Genomic DNA, 11,605 nt, shown 5'->3' on the forward strand with positions numbered 1-11,605 from the left:
CGGCCCCCTTCGCTCGGGGGGGGTGCAGGACACCACTTCGCATGCAACGGGAAGCGAATTGGAAAGGAGACCACCCTGCCTGAACACCGGACACTGCCGTGACTCCCTATTACGGGGAGCACAGAAGAGCCGGCCCGCCGAGGGCCCTCTCCGACGCGACCCGAAAGGCCTCATCGATCAGTAAGGGAAGGGAAAGGAGGAAGGAGCGGAGGCCCCACGGCCACGAGTCCTGGGACAGCGACGGCCACTCGCACCCATCGCCAACCGGGGGCGGACGGCAGGTGCGGGGGCTCTGCGTGCGAGTGAGAGGGCAACGTCTGCGGAGAGGTGCAACGCCGGCCTGAACACCGGCAGAGCCGGCCCGCCGGGAAGCCCCTCCGACGCGCCCTAAACGCCTCATCGATCAGTAAGGGAAGGGAACGGAGGAAGGAGCGGAGGCCCCACGGCCACGAGTCCTGGGACAGCGACGGCCACTCGCACCCATCGCCAACCGGGGGCGGACGGCAGGTGCGGGGGCTCTGCGTGCGAGTGAGAGGGCAACGTCTGCGGAGAGGTGCAACGCCGGCCTGAACACCGGCAGAGCCGGCCCGCCGGGAAGCCCCTCCGACGCGCCCTAAACGCCTCATCGATCAGTAAGGGAAGGGAACGGAGGAAGGAGCGGAGGCCCCACGGCCACGAGTCCTGGGACAGCGACGGCCACTCGCACCCGTCGCCAACCGGGGGCGGACGGCAGGTGCGGGGGCTCTGCGTGCGAGTGAGGGCAACGCCTGCGAGAGGTGCTCCAACGGCCTGAACACCGGCAGAGCCGGCCCGCCGTGGAGGCTCTCCGACGCACCCGAGGACGCCTCAGCGGGCGCTGCCTGTGGGTCTGGATCAGTCAAATCGTGGAGCGGGAGGTGCCACGGGCCACCCGGCTCCAGACAACGATTCCCTTGAGGAAGGTAACGGGACCGGGGGATGGCCACAGCAGGCTCAACTCCCCCAGCTCCTCCAGCGTTCGAGTGCCGGCAACCGCCACCGGCTGCCGGTCTTTGCCCGCCCCACAGGCAACCGCTTGCCGTCGGGGAAAAAAAAGGCACCTGGACCCATGCCGCGCACGGGTGTTCGGGGCCTGGGGGAATGCCACAGAAGCGAGACAACCCCAGCCGCCTGCGTTCGACTTGCCAGCCACCAGGTACAGCCGCACTTTTCTTCCCGCTTCGCGGGCTCCAGCTTAAGGCCGGAGAAAACGCGATGAGGTGCCGCCACCTCTAACCCGGTACAGCGCTGCAGACCTTTCCACCGAGCCCTCCTGCAACCAGGCAAGCCGGGGCAGGCCGGACACCACAGGCCGCCCACGCGTGGCTCATGCCGGCAGAAACAGGACGAGGCGCTGCGGCCTCTCACCTGTGCCATCATCGGGCCCTCGGGGGCTGGGGGGAAGCTGCGGCACGCACGAGAACCCCCAGCCGTCTGCATCCGGCTGCCAGCCACCGGGACCGGCTGCCGCTTGCACTCTGCCCAATTCGTGCATGGGCTCCAGCTTAAGGCCGGAGAAAACGCGATGAGGTGCCGCCACCTCTAACCCGGTACAGCGCTGCAGACCTTTCCACCGAGCCCTCCTGCAACCAGGCAAGCCGGGGCAGGCCGGACACCACAGGCCGCCCACGCGTGGCTCATGCCGGCAGAAACAGGACGAGGCGCTGCGGCCTCTCACCTGTGCCATCATCGGGCCCTCGGGGGCTGGGGGGAAGCTGCGGCACGCACGAGAACCCCCAGCCGTCTGCATCCGGCTGCCAGCCACCGGGACCGGCTGCCGCTTGCACTCTGCCCAATTCGTGCATGGGCTCCAGCTTAAGGCCGGAGAAAACGCGATGAGGTGCCGCCACCTCTAAACCCGGTAGAGCGCTGCAGACCTTTCCACCGAGCCCTCCTGCAACCAGGCAAGCCGGGGCAGGCCGGACACCACAGGCCGCCCACGCGTGGCTCATGCCGGCAAAAACAGGACGAGGCGCTGCAGCCTCTCACCTGTGCCATCATCGGGCCCTCGGGGGCTGGGGGGAAGCTGCGGCACGCACGAGAACCCCCAGCCGTCTGCATCCGGCTGCCAGCCACCGGGACCGGCTGCCGCTCTGCCCGCTCCAGCTTAAGGCCAGAGTCAAAGGACGAGGTGCCGCCACCTCGCCCGCCCATCACCAGGCCCTCAGGAGGCGGCGGCAGCCGCGGCGGGCTGGATGCTCACGGGCAGCTGCCCTCGCATATACCAGCGCTCCACCTTTGCCATCATCGGGCCCTCCGGGGCCGGGGGAAAGCCGAGGCAGGCTCGGCTCCACCCGGTCTTCCAGCGTTCGAGTGCCGGTGGCCGCCGCCGGCCACCGGGCTATGCCCTGCGGAATCCACCTTTGCACCTCTCGCACCACTCGGGTCAACAGCCACCGCCAGCCTGCCAGACCCTCGCAGGCGCCCGGCTGGCTTACTTGGAAAACACCGGGAGAGACCAACTGGCCGAACAGACAGAAAACGAGCCGAACCACCAGGCAAAACCACCACCACAACGGCCGCCCAGCGCTCCACTTCGCCGGCTGAGCCGTAAGCCTTGCAGCCGCTCACTAGCGCTGCTCCGTGCACGAGTCACCACTACCTCCTATAGTACGGGAGATCACGTCCCCGCCCCCGGCCGGCTCCAAGAGTGCCGTCCCTGCCCACCGGGGAGACCCGCCAATGACACCGACTTTTACGATGACGTAACTGGAGGCAGCGAAAAACAGCGACCCCTTGGCCAGCTCCGAGAAAGTGGCGGGGCTATCAGGTCTACCTCCCCGCCCCCGAAATGCGGCTAAGTCCCGCCGGAGCCGGGTAGACCTGGCGGCTCTTTTCACCGGCCGCTGCGGCAGCGACACCCCGCGTCCTCCGGGCGCCGCCGGCGGCCGCGCCGGCCTCCGGAGCCGGGTAGACCTGGCGGCCGCCCGCGGAGCCGGGTAGACCTGGCGGCTCTTTTCACCGGCCGCTGCGGCAGCGACACCCCGCGTCCTCCGGGCGCCGCCGGCGGCCGCGCCGGCCTCCGGAGCCGGGTAGACCTGGCGGCCGCCCGCGGAGCCGGGTAGACCTGGCGGCTCTTTTCACCGGCCGCTGCGGCAGCGACACCCCGCGTCCTCCGGGCGCCGCCGGCGGCCGCGCCGGCCTCCGGAGCCGGGTAGACCTGGCGGCCGCCCGCGGAGCCGGGTAGACCTGGCGGCCCTTTTCACCGGCCGCTGCGGCAGCGACACCCCGCGTCCTCCGGGCGCCGCCGGCGGCCGCGCCGGCCTCCGGAGCCGGGTAGACCTGGCGGCCGCCCGCGGAGCCGGGTAGACCTGGCGGCCCTTTTCACCGGCCGCTGCGGCAGCGACACCCCGCGTCCTCCGGGCGCCGCCGGCGGCCGCGCCGGCCTCCGGAGCCGGGTAGACCTGGCGGCCGCCCGCGGAGCCGGGTAGACCTGGCGGCCCTTTTCACCGGCCGCTGCGGCAGCGACACCCCGCGTCCTCCGGGCGCCGCCGGCGGCCGCGCCGGCCTCCGGAGCCGGGTAGACCTGGCGGCCGCCCGCGGAGCCGGGTAGACCTGGCAGCCGTTCGGTGCCCCTTGGGCGGGGGGGGGCGGGGGGGGCAGGTGCGCCTGTTTTTGGTTCGTTTTTTTCGTTTTTTTTTTTTTTTTTCTTTCTTTTGAGATTTTAGCAAATCTGATTAAAAGGGCCACCCTCTCCCGGTTCTCCCGGACGGCATTTCTTTCCCCCTCCCCTTCCCGAGTTTGAACCACTTCTACACCAAGGGAGCACGTTTAAACGTACTGTCTGATGCAAGAGTTATTTCACCTTTATTGATTCCGGCGGGAAATATTAATACAATATTAACGACAACCAGTTTTCAAAATAATTTTTGTTTCCTGACACACACACACCCCCCCCCCCACCCTCGTCGTTCTCATGCACGTGCACGCACCTATTCCGAGCCGGTGGCTGCCAGGCACTTGCCAGCTTCACCACACCAGCCAGCCCCTCTGCTCCGCTGCTGCCCCCCCCCCCCCCCAACCATATTCTGTCGGCGGGGTCCGGGCAGAGGTGGCAGCCCCCGGCACAAACTGCCCGGCTCCCCGGCGCGAGTTCGCTGTTCACTGGGTGCCTTCAGGACTGGTAGCCCCTTGCCAGGTTCAGGTTCGGGTCCCGGCGCTGCTGGGTGCTCGCCGACTTTTGGTTTTGGTTTTTGCGGTCTTGGGCTTTTTTTGGGGGGTTGTTTTTAATTTTTCTCCCCCCCCCCCCCGCCTGGTTTTTTTTGGTGTTTTTTTGACGTTTTCCTTTTTTTAATAAAATAAATACTTTAAAATACATATCTGCGATCCTGCAGGCACTGCCACCCCCCCCCCCCCCCGGTGACACACGCGCGCTCAGAGGCGCGCGCACACACACACACACACACACACAGAACGCGACGCAGGCACACACAGCTACACGCACCCCTGCACCGGTGTGCTCCCCCTCCCTCCCCGCGCTGCAGTCCCGGACCTGCAGGCCAGTAGGTGCAGCCCCCCCCCCCCCCCCTCCCCCGGCCCCACCCGATCACAGACTTTCCGGCGCCCTGGAGACGGGGGGTTGGGGGGCGGGTGGCTGGGTGGGGTGGTCTGCAGCCCGGCAACGGGGCCCCCGGAAACTGTGGTGTTTCCCGCCACGGCAACGGTCTGCTGCTCAGTCGCGGCGGCAGCAGCGGCGGGGAAAGGAGGCTAGAAAAGAGGGGGGGCGAGAGCGGCTGGCGAGCAGGCGGGGAGCCTGGCGCAGAGGTAGGCTGGCGAGGGGGGACGGTGTGTCTTTTCGGAGAAGGCTTCTGTTTGGATCGGTTGGAGTTTTATTTTTTTTACTTCTCTCCCCCGTCCCCGTCCCCGTCCCCGTCCCCGTCCCCGTCCCCCCCCCCCCGGTCGTTTAGTTTTCCCCCCGCGGCGGGGGCGGGCAGGAGTGGAGCAGGGCGAGAGCGGCTGGCGAGCAGGCGGGGAGCCTGGCGCAGAGGCAGGCTGGCGAGGGGGGACGGTGTGTCTTTTCGGAGAAGGCTTCTGTTTGGATCGGTTGGAGTTTTATTTTTTTTACTTCTCTCCCCCGTCCCCGTCCCCGTCCCCGTCCCCCCCCCCCCGGTCGTTTAGTTTTCCCCCCGCGGCGGGGGCGGGCAGGAATGGAGCAGGGCGAGAGCGGCTGGCGAGCAGGCGGGGAGCCTGGCGCAGAGGCAGGCTGGCGAGGGGGGACGGTGTGTCTTTTCGGAGAAGGCTTCTGTTTGGATCGGTTGGAGTTTTATTTTTTTTACTTCTCTCCCCCGTCCCCGTCCCCGTCCCCGTCCCCCCCCCCCCCCGGTCGTTTAGTTTTCCCCCCGCGGCGGGGGCGGGCAGGAGTGGAGCAGGGCGAGCAGGCGGGGAGCCTGGCGCAGAGGCAGGCTGGCGAGGGGGGACGGTGTGTCTTTTCGGAGAAGGCTTCTGTTTGGATCGGTTGGAGTTTTATTTTTTTTACTTCTCTCCCCCGTCCCCGTCCCCGTCCCCGTCCCCGTCCCGTCCCCCCCGGTCGTTTAGTTTTCCCCCCGCGGCGAGGGCGGGCAGGAGTGCAGCAGGGCGAGAGCGGCTGGCGAGCAGGCGGGGAGCCTGGCGCAGAGGCAGGCTGGCGAGGGGGGACGGTGTGTCTTTTCGGAGAAGGCTTCTGTTTGGATCGGTTGGAGTTTTATTTTTTTTACTTCTCTCCCCCGTCCCCGTCCCCGTCCCCGTCCCCGTCCCACCCCCCCGGTCCTTTAGTTTTCCCCCCGCGGCGGCGGCGGGCGGGAGTGGAGCAGGGCGAGTGCGTGGCTGGCTGAGAAAGAAAGGCGGGAGCGGGGCCACGGGTGCGGCAGGATAGGGACTCGGCAGCTGGGGTTTAGAGACGGCAGGGCACCGGGGGGGCTCCCCTCTCCCGCCCGGGCACGGAGCCGGCAGGGACGCCGCAGGGTCCTAAAGTCTCCCGCCTTCCACCACCGGGGGCGGCAAGCCTGGTGGCGGAAGGGGGGAGCAGGGGCAGCCAGGCTCGGCGCGAACTGCGTGGCGGGAGGGCGGGGGGGCGGTGTGTGTGTGCGTGCAGCGGCGGGCCCGGGGTGACGGGGGTGGGGGGTGTCGGCCCGGGGCCCTGTTTCGGGCGGGGGGGGGGGGGGGGCTGCGCGCGTGTGCGTTTTGAGCGCACGACTGTGAGCGGGGCAGCGGGTGGAGGGTTTGGGCTGGGGGGGGCCGGTTGCGGGGGGGGGGGGTGCGCACGTGTGTAGCCCCGTGCGAGTGGGTGCGGTGGCGGGCGGGAGGTGTTTGGGGCGGGGACTCGAATGGGGGGGGGGCAGTGCGTGCGTGCGCGTGCGTGTGTCTAAGGGCGGGTGAGCGGCTGCAGCAGCAGGCGGTGGGCGTTCGGGCCGGGGGCCTGTTTTGGCGGGGTGCGGGCGCGCACGCAGGTGGAAATGAGAAAGATTTGTAACGGTGTCGCTAACGCCGCTTTCTCTGTTACAGCCCGGGTGGTCGGCCGCTTCGACGTCCGGCCTGCGCCCGTGCCTGCCTACGGGCGATGCGCTCGGCTCCCGGTCGGACCCGTCCCTGGCAAAGCAGCAGCCGCGTGCCTCGGCCTGGGCAGAGACCTGGGGCTCCAGGGCCCCAGCCAGGGCTGCCGGAGAGGCGCGCCGCGCTTCCGACAGAGGGGCATCAGCGGCTCCGTCGCCGGCGGGATGCGTTCGAGCGGTGAGGAAGGTCCCAGCGGCCTTAGGCGGTGGCGGGGGGCGCGCTCCTTCGGCGACGGGGAGCGGGGGGGAAACGGCCCCGGGGCGGGCCGGTCAGCCGGCACGGCGGCCACGCGAGCTCGTCGTCTCCGAGGATGCTCGGCTAAGTCGGCCTCGGCCACAGGGACCGCTTGTCAGGCAGCCGACTGGCTTTCTTCAGAGGCCTGCGAGACCGCCGTCCCTCGGAGGCCAATGAACAGTTAATGCGCGATAACGCAGGGGCCGGAGAACGCTAACGTTAACCAAGAGCGTCGCAAGGTCCTAAAGGAGTGCCGCAATCAAACTTTAGGAGTCGGTAATTTATAATACTGGTGACTACTAATCGAGTCATATTCAATCCGTGACGATCCGCTGGTAGGTACGTACGTACGTACGTACGTATTCCTTCTCCGGCTATTAACGAAGGGATGCACACCTAGCGTGCGTGAACGAATGAGTTTTGTTATTTAAGGAACTGCCAGAAAGCGTATTACCGCGTAGCGCTAAATCAGTCGGTAGGTGACGCTCCATAAACGATACAATCCAGCATCGCTCGTCAACTGTTAATAACTTCAATCGATGACGATTCATAGCGTATCGATTCTTCTGTATTCGTTTAGGAGCGGATCCCACGCCAACGGTGCCACGCGGTACCCGGACGGCCACCGACTCGTACAGAGACGAGAGAGCAGCGTCGGCGCCTCTTCCCGAAGAAGTCGTTACCGATAAAGTACTCCGACTGCGGGTAACGCTTTGCTCTCACGTTTTTGACGCGTGCCTGCCTGCCTGCCTGCCTGCCTGCGTGCGCGGTAAAAGACAAGCTGTCAGACACAATAAATTTTAAGAAAGTGGAATCGCGGAGCGGTCTTAATACACTAATCAGGACCGGCCCGTAGTGCGGCCAGGGAGTGCAGGCCGACCCTGCAGCGTGGCCAGGTTTACCCGGAGACACAGGTAAGGAGGCCAGGACTACCCCGGAGCATCAGGTAGGGATACCGGGCTGACCCCCAGAAAGTCAGGTAGGGTGGCCGGGCCTACCCCGGAGCGCCTGTAGGGACCGCAGGTGTACCCCGGAGCACCGGTAGGGGTACCGGCACTACCCCGGAGGATGAGGTAGGGGCGCCAGGCCTACCCCGGAGCGTCGGGTAGGGACACCGGGCTGACCCCAGAGGGTCAGGTAGGGTGGCCGGGCCTACCCCGGAGCGCCTGTAGGGACCGCAGGTGTACCCCGGAGCACCGGCAGGGGTACCGGCACTACCCCGGAGGATGAGGTAGGGGCGCCAGGCCTACCCCGGAGCGTCGGGTAGGGACACCGGGCTGACCCCAGAGGGTCAGGTAGGGTGGCCGGGCCTACCCCGGAGCGCCTGTAGGGACCGCAGGTGTACCCCGGAGCACCGGCAGGGGTACCGGCACTACCCCGGAGGATGAGGTAGGGGCGCCAGGCCTACCCCGGAGCGTCGGGTAGGGATACCGGGCTGACCCCGGAGGGTCAGGTAGGGTGGCCGGGCCTACCCCGGAGCGCCTGTAGGGACCGCAGGTGTACCCCGGAGCACCGGCAGGGGTACCGGCACTACCCCGGAGGATGAGGTAGGGGCGCCAGGCCTACCCCGGAGCGTCGGGTAGGGATACCGGGCTGACCCCGGAGGGTCAGGTAGGGTGGCCGGGCCTATCCCGGAGCGCCTGTAGGGACCGCAGGTGTACCCCGGAGCACCGGCAGGGGTACCGGCACTACCCCGGAGGATGAGGTAGGGGCGCCAGGCCTACCCCGGAGCGTCGGGTAGGGATACCGGGCTGACCCCGGAGGGTCAGGTAGGGTGGCCGGGCCTACCCCGGAGCGCCTGTAGGGACCGCAGGTGTACCCCGGAGCACCGGCAGGGGTACCGGCACTACCCCGGAGGATGAGGTAGGGGCGCCAGGCCTACCCCGGAGCGTCGGGTAGGGACACCGGGCTGACCCCGGAGGGTCAGGTAGGGTGGCCGGGCCTACCCCGGAGCGCCTGTAGGGACCGCAGGTGTACCCCGGAGCACCGGCAGGGGTACCGGCACTACCCCGGAGGATGAGGTAGGGGCGCCAGGCCTACCCCGGAGCGTCGGGTAGGGATACCGGGCTGACCCCGGAGGGTCAGGTAGGGTGGCCGGGCCTACCCCGGAGCGCCTGTAGGGACCGCAGGTGTACCCCGGAGCACCGGCAGGGGTACCGGCACTACCCCGGAGGATGAGGTAGGGGCGCCAGGCCTACCCCGGAGCGTCGGGTAGGGACACCGGGCTGACCCCGGAGGGTCAGGTAGGGTGGCCGGGCCTACCCCGGAGCGCCTGTAGGGACCGCAGGGGTATCCCGGAGCACCGGTAGGGGTACCGGCACTACCCCGGAGGATGAGGTAGGGGCGCCAGGCCTACCCCGGAGCGTCGGGTAGGGACACCGGGCTGACCCCGGAGGGTCAGGTAGGGTGGCCGGGCCTACCCCGGAGCGCCTGTAGGGACCGCAGGTGTACCCCGGAGCACCGGCAGGGGTACCGGCACTACCCCGGAGGATGAGGTAGGGGCGCCAGGCCTACCCCGGAGCGTCGGGTAGGGACACCGGGCTGACCCCAGAGGGTCAGGTAGGGTGGCCGGGCCTACCCCGGAGCGCCTGTAGGGACCGCAGGTGTACCCCGGAGCACCGGCAGGGGTACCGGCACTACCCCGGAGGATGAGGTAGGGGCGCCAGGCCTACCCCGGAGCGTCGGGTAGGGATACCGGGCTGACCCCGGAGGGTCAGGTAGGGTGGCCGGGCCTACCCCGGAGCGCCTGTAGGGACCGCAGGTGTACCCCGGAGCACCGGCAGGGGTACCGGCACTACCCCGGAGGATGAGGTAGGGGCGCCAGGCCTACCCCGGAGCGTCGGGTAGGGACACCGGGCTGACCCCAGAGGGTCAGGTAGGGTGGCCGGGCCTACCCCGGAGCGCCTGTAGGGACCGCAGGGGTATCCCGGAGCACCGGCAGGGGTACCGGCACTACCCCGGAGGATGAGGTAGGGGCGCCAGGCCTACCCCGGAGCGTCGGGTAGGGACACCGGGCTGACCCCGGAGGGTCAGGTAGGGTGGCCGGGCCTACCCCGGAGCGCCTGTAGGGACCGCAGGTGTACCCCGGAGCACCGGCAGGGGTACCGGCACTACCCCGGAGGATGAGGTAGGGGCGCCAGGCCTACCCCGGAGCGTCGGGTAGGGATACCGGGCTGACCCCGGAGGGTCAGGTAGGGTGGCCGGGCCTACCCCGGAGCGCCTGTAGGGACCGCAGGTGTACCCCGGAGCACCGGCAGGGGTACCGGCACTACCCCGGAGCATGAGGTAGGGGCGCCAGGCGTACCCCGGAGCGTCGGGTAGGGACACCGGGCTGACCCCAGAGGGTCAGGTAGGGTGGCCGGGCCTACCCCGGAGCGCCTGTAGGGACCGCAGGTGTATCCCGGAGCACCGGTAGGGGTACGGGTACTACCCCGGAGGATGAGGTAGGGGCGCCAGGCCTACCCCGGAGCGTCGGGTAGGGATACCGGGCTGACCCCGGAGGGTCAGGTAGGGTGGCCGGGCCTACCCCGGAGCGCCTGTAGGGACCGCAGGTGTACCCCGGAGCACCGGCAGGGGTACCGGCACTACCCCGGAGGATGAGGTAGGGGCGCCAGGCCTACCCCGGAGCGTCGGGTAGGGACACCGGGCTGACCCCGGAGGGTCAGGTAGGGTGGCCGGGCCTACCCCGGAGCGCCTGTAGGGACAGCAGGTGTACCCCGGAGCACCGGTAGGGGTACCGGTACTACCCCGGAGCATGAGGTAGGGGCGCCAGGCGTACCCCGGAGCGTCGGGTAGGGACACCGGGCTGACCCCAGAGGGTCAGGTAGGGTGGCCGGGCCTACCCCGGAGCGCCTGTAGGGACAGCAGGTGTACCCCGGAGCACCGGTAGGGGTACGGGTACTACCCCGGAGGATGAGGTAGGGGCGCCAGGCCTACCCCGGAGCGTCGGGTAGGGACACCGGGCTGACCCCAGAGGGTCAGGTAGGGTGGCCGGGCCTACCCTGGAGGGTCAGGATGGGGGGCCGGGATCCATCGCCGCGTGCCCGTAGGGACAGCAGGTAGAACTCCGGCGCATCACAAAGGGTTCCGCCACGGGCCCAGAGTACTGGTGGGGGAACGGGTTCTATCCCGGAACGTCGCCTGGGGACACCGGGCGTAAGGCGGAGGGTCGGGTAGGAAGGCTGGGTCTAAACTCGCGCGCCCGTAGGGACAGCAGTTTTTCCCCCGGCGTACCGGGCGGGGGTACCGGTACTGCCCCGGAGTACTGACGGGGGTACACGGGTACTACCCCGGGGTACCGGGCGGCGGTATACGGGTACTACCCCGGAGTACAGGACGGGGGTATACGGGTACTACGAAGGAGCACAGGTGGGGGTTACGGGTAGTACCCCGGAGTACCGGGCGGGGGCATACGGGTACTGCCCCAGAGTACCGGGCGGGGGTATGCGGGTACTGCCCCGGAGTACCGGGTGGAGGTATATGGGTACTTCCCCGGAGTACCGGGCGGGGGTATGCGGGTACTGCCCCGGAGTACCGGGCGGGGGTATACGGGTACTACCAAGGAAGGAGTACAGGTGGGGGTTACGGGTAGCACCCCGGAGTACCGGGCGGGGGTACCGGTACTGCCCCGGAGTACCGGGCGGGGGTATGCGGGTACTGCCCCGGAGTACCGGGCGGGGGTATACGGGTACTACCAAGGAGTACAGGTGGGGGTTACGGGTAGCACCCCGGAGTACTGGGCGGGGGTACCGGTACTGCCCCGGAGTACCGGGCGGGGGTATGCGGGTACTGCCCCGGAGTACCGGGCGGGGGTATACGGGTACTA

The sequence above is a fragment of the Buteo buteo genome, unplaced genomic scaffold (genome assembly GCF_964188355.1).
Source record: "Buteo buteo unplaced genomic scaffold, bButBut1.hap1.1 HAP1_SCAFFOLD_192, whole genome shotgun sequence".
In the NCBI taxonomy this organism is placed as follows: domain Eukaryota; kingdom Metazoa; phylum Chordata; class Aves; order Accipitriformes; family Accipitridae; genus Buteo; species Buteo buteo.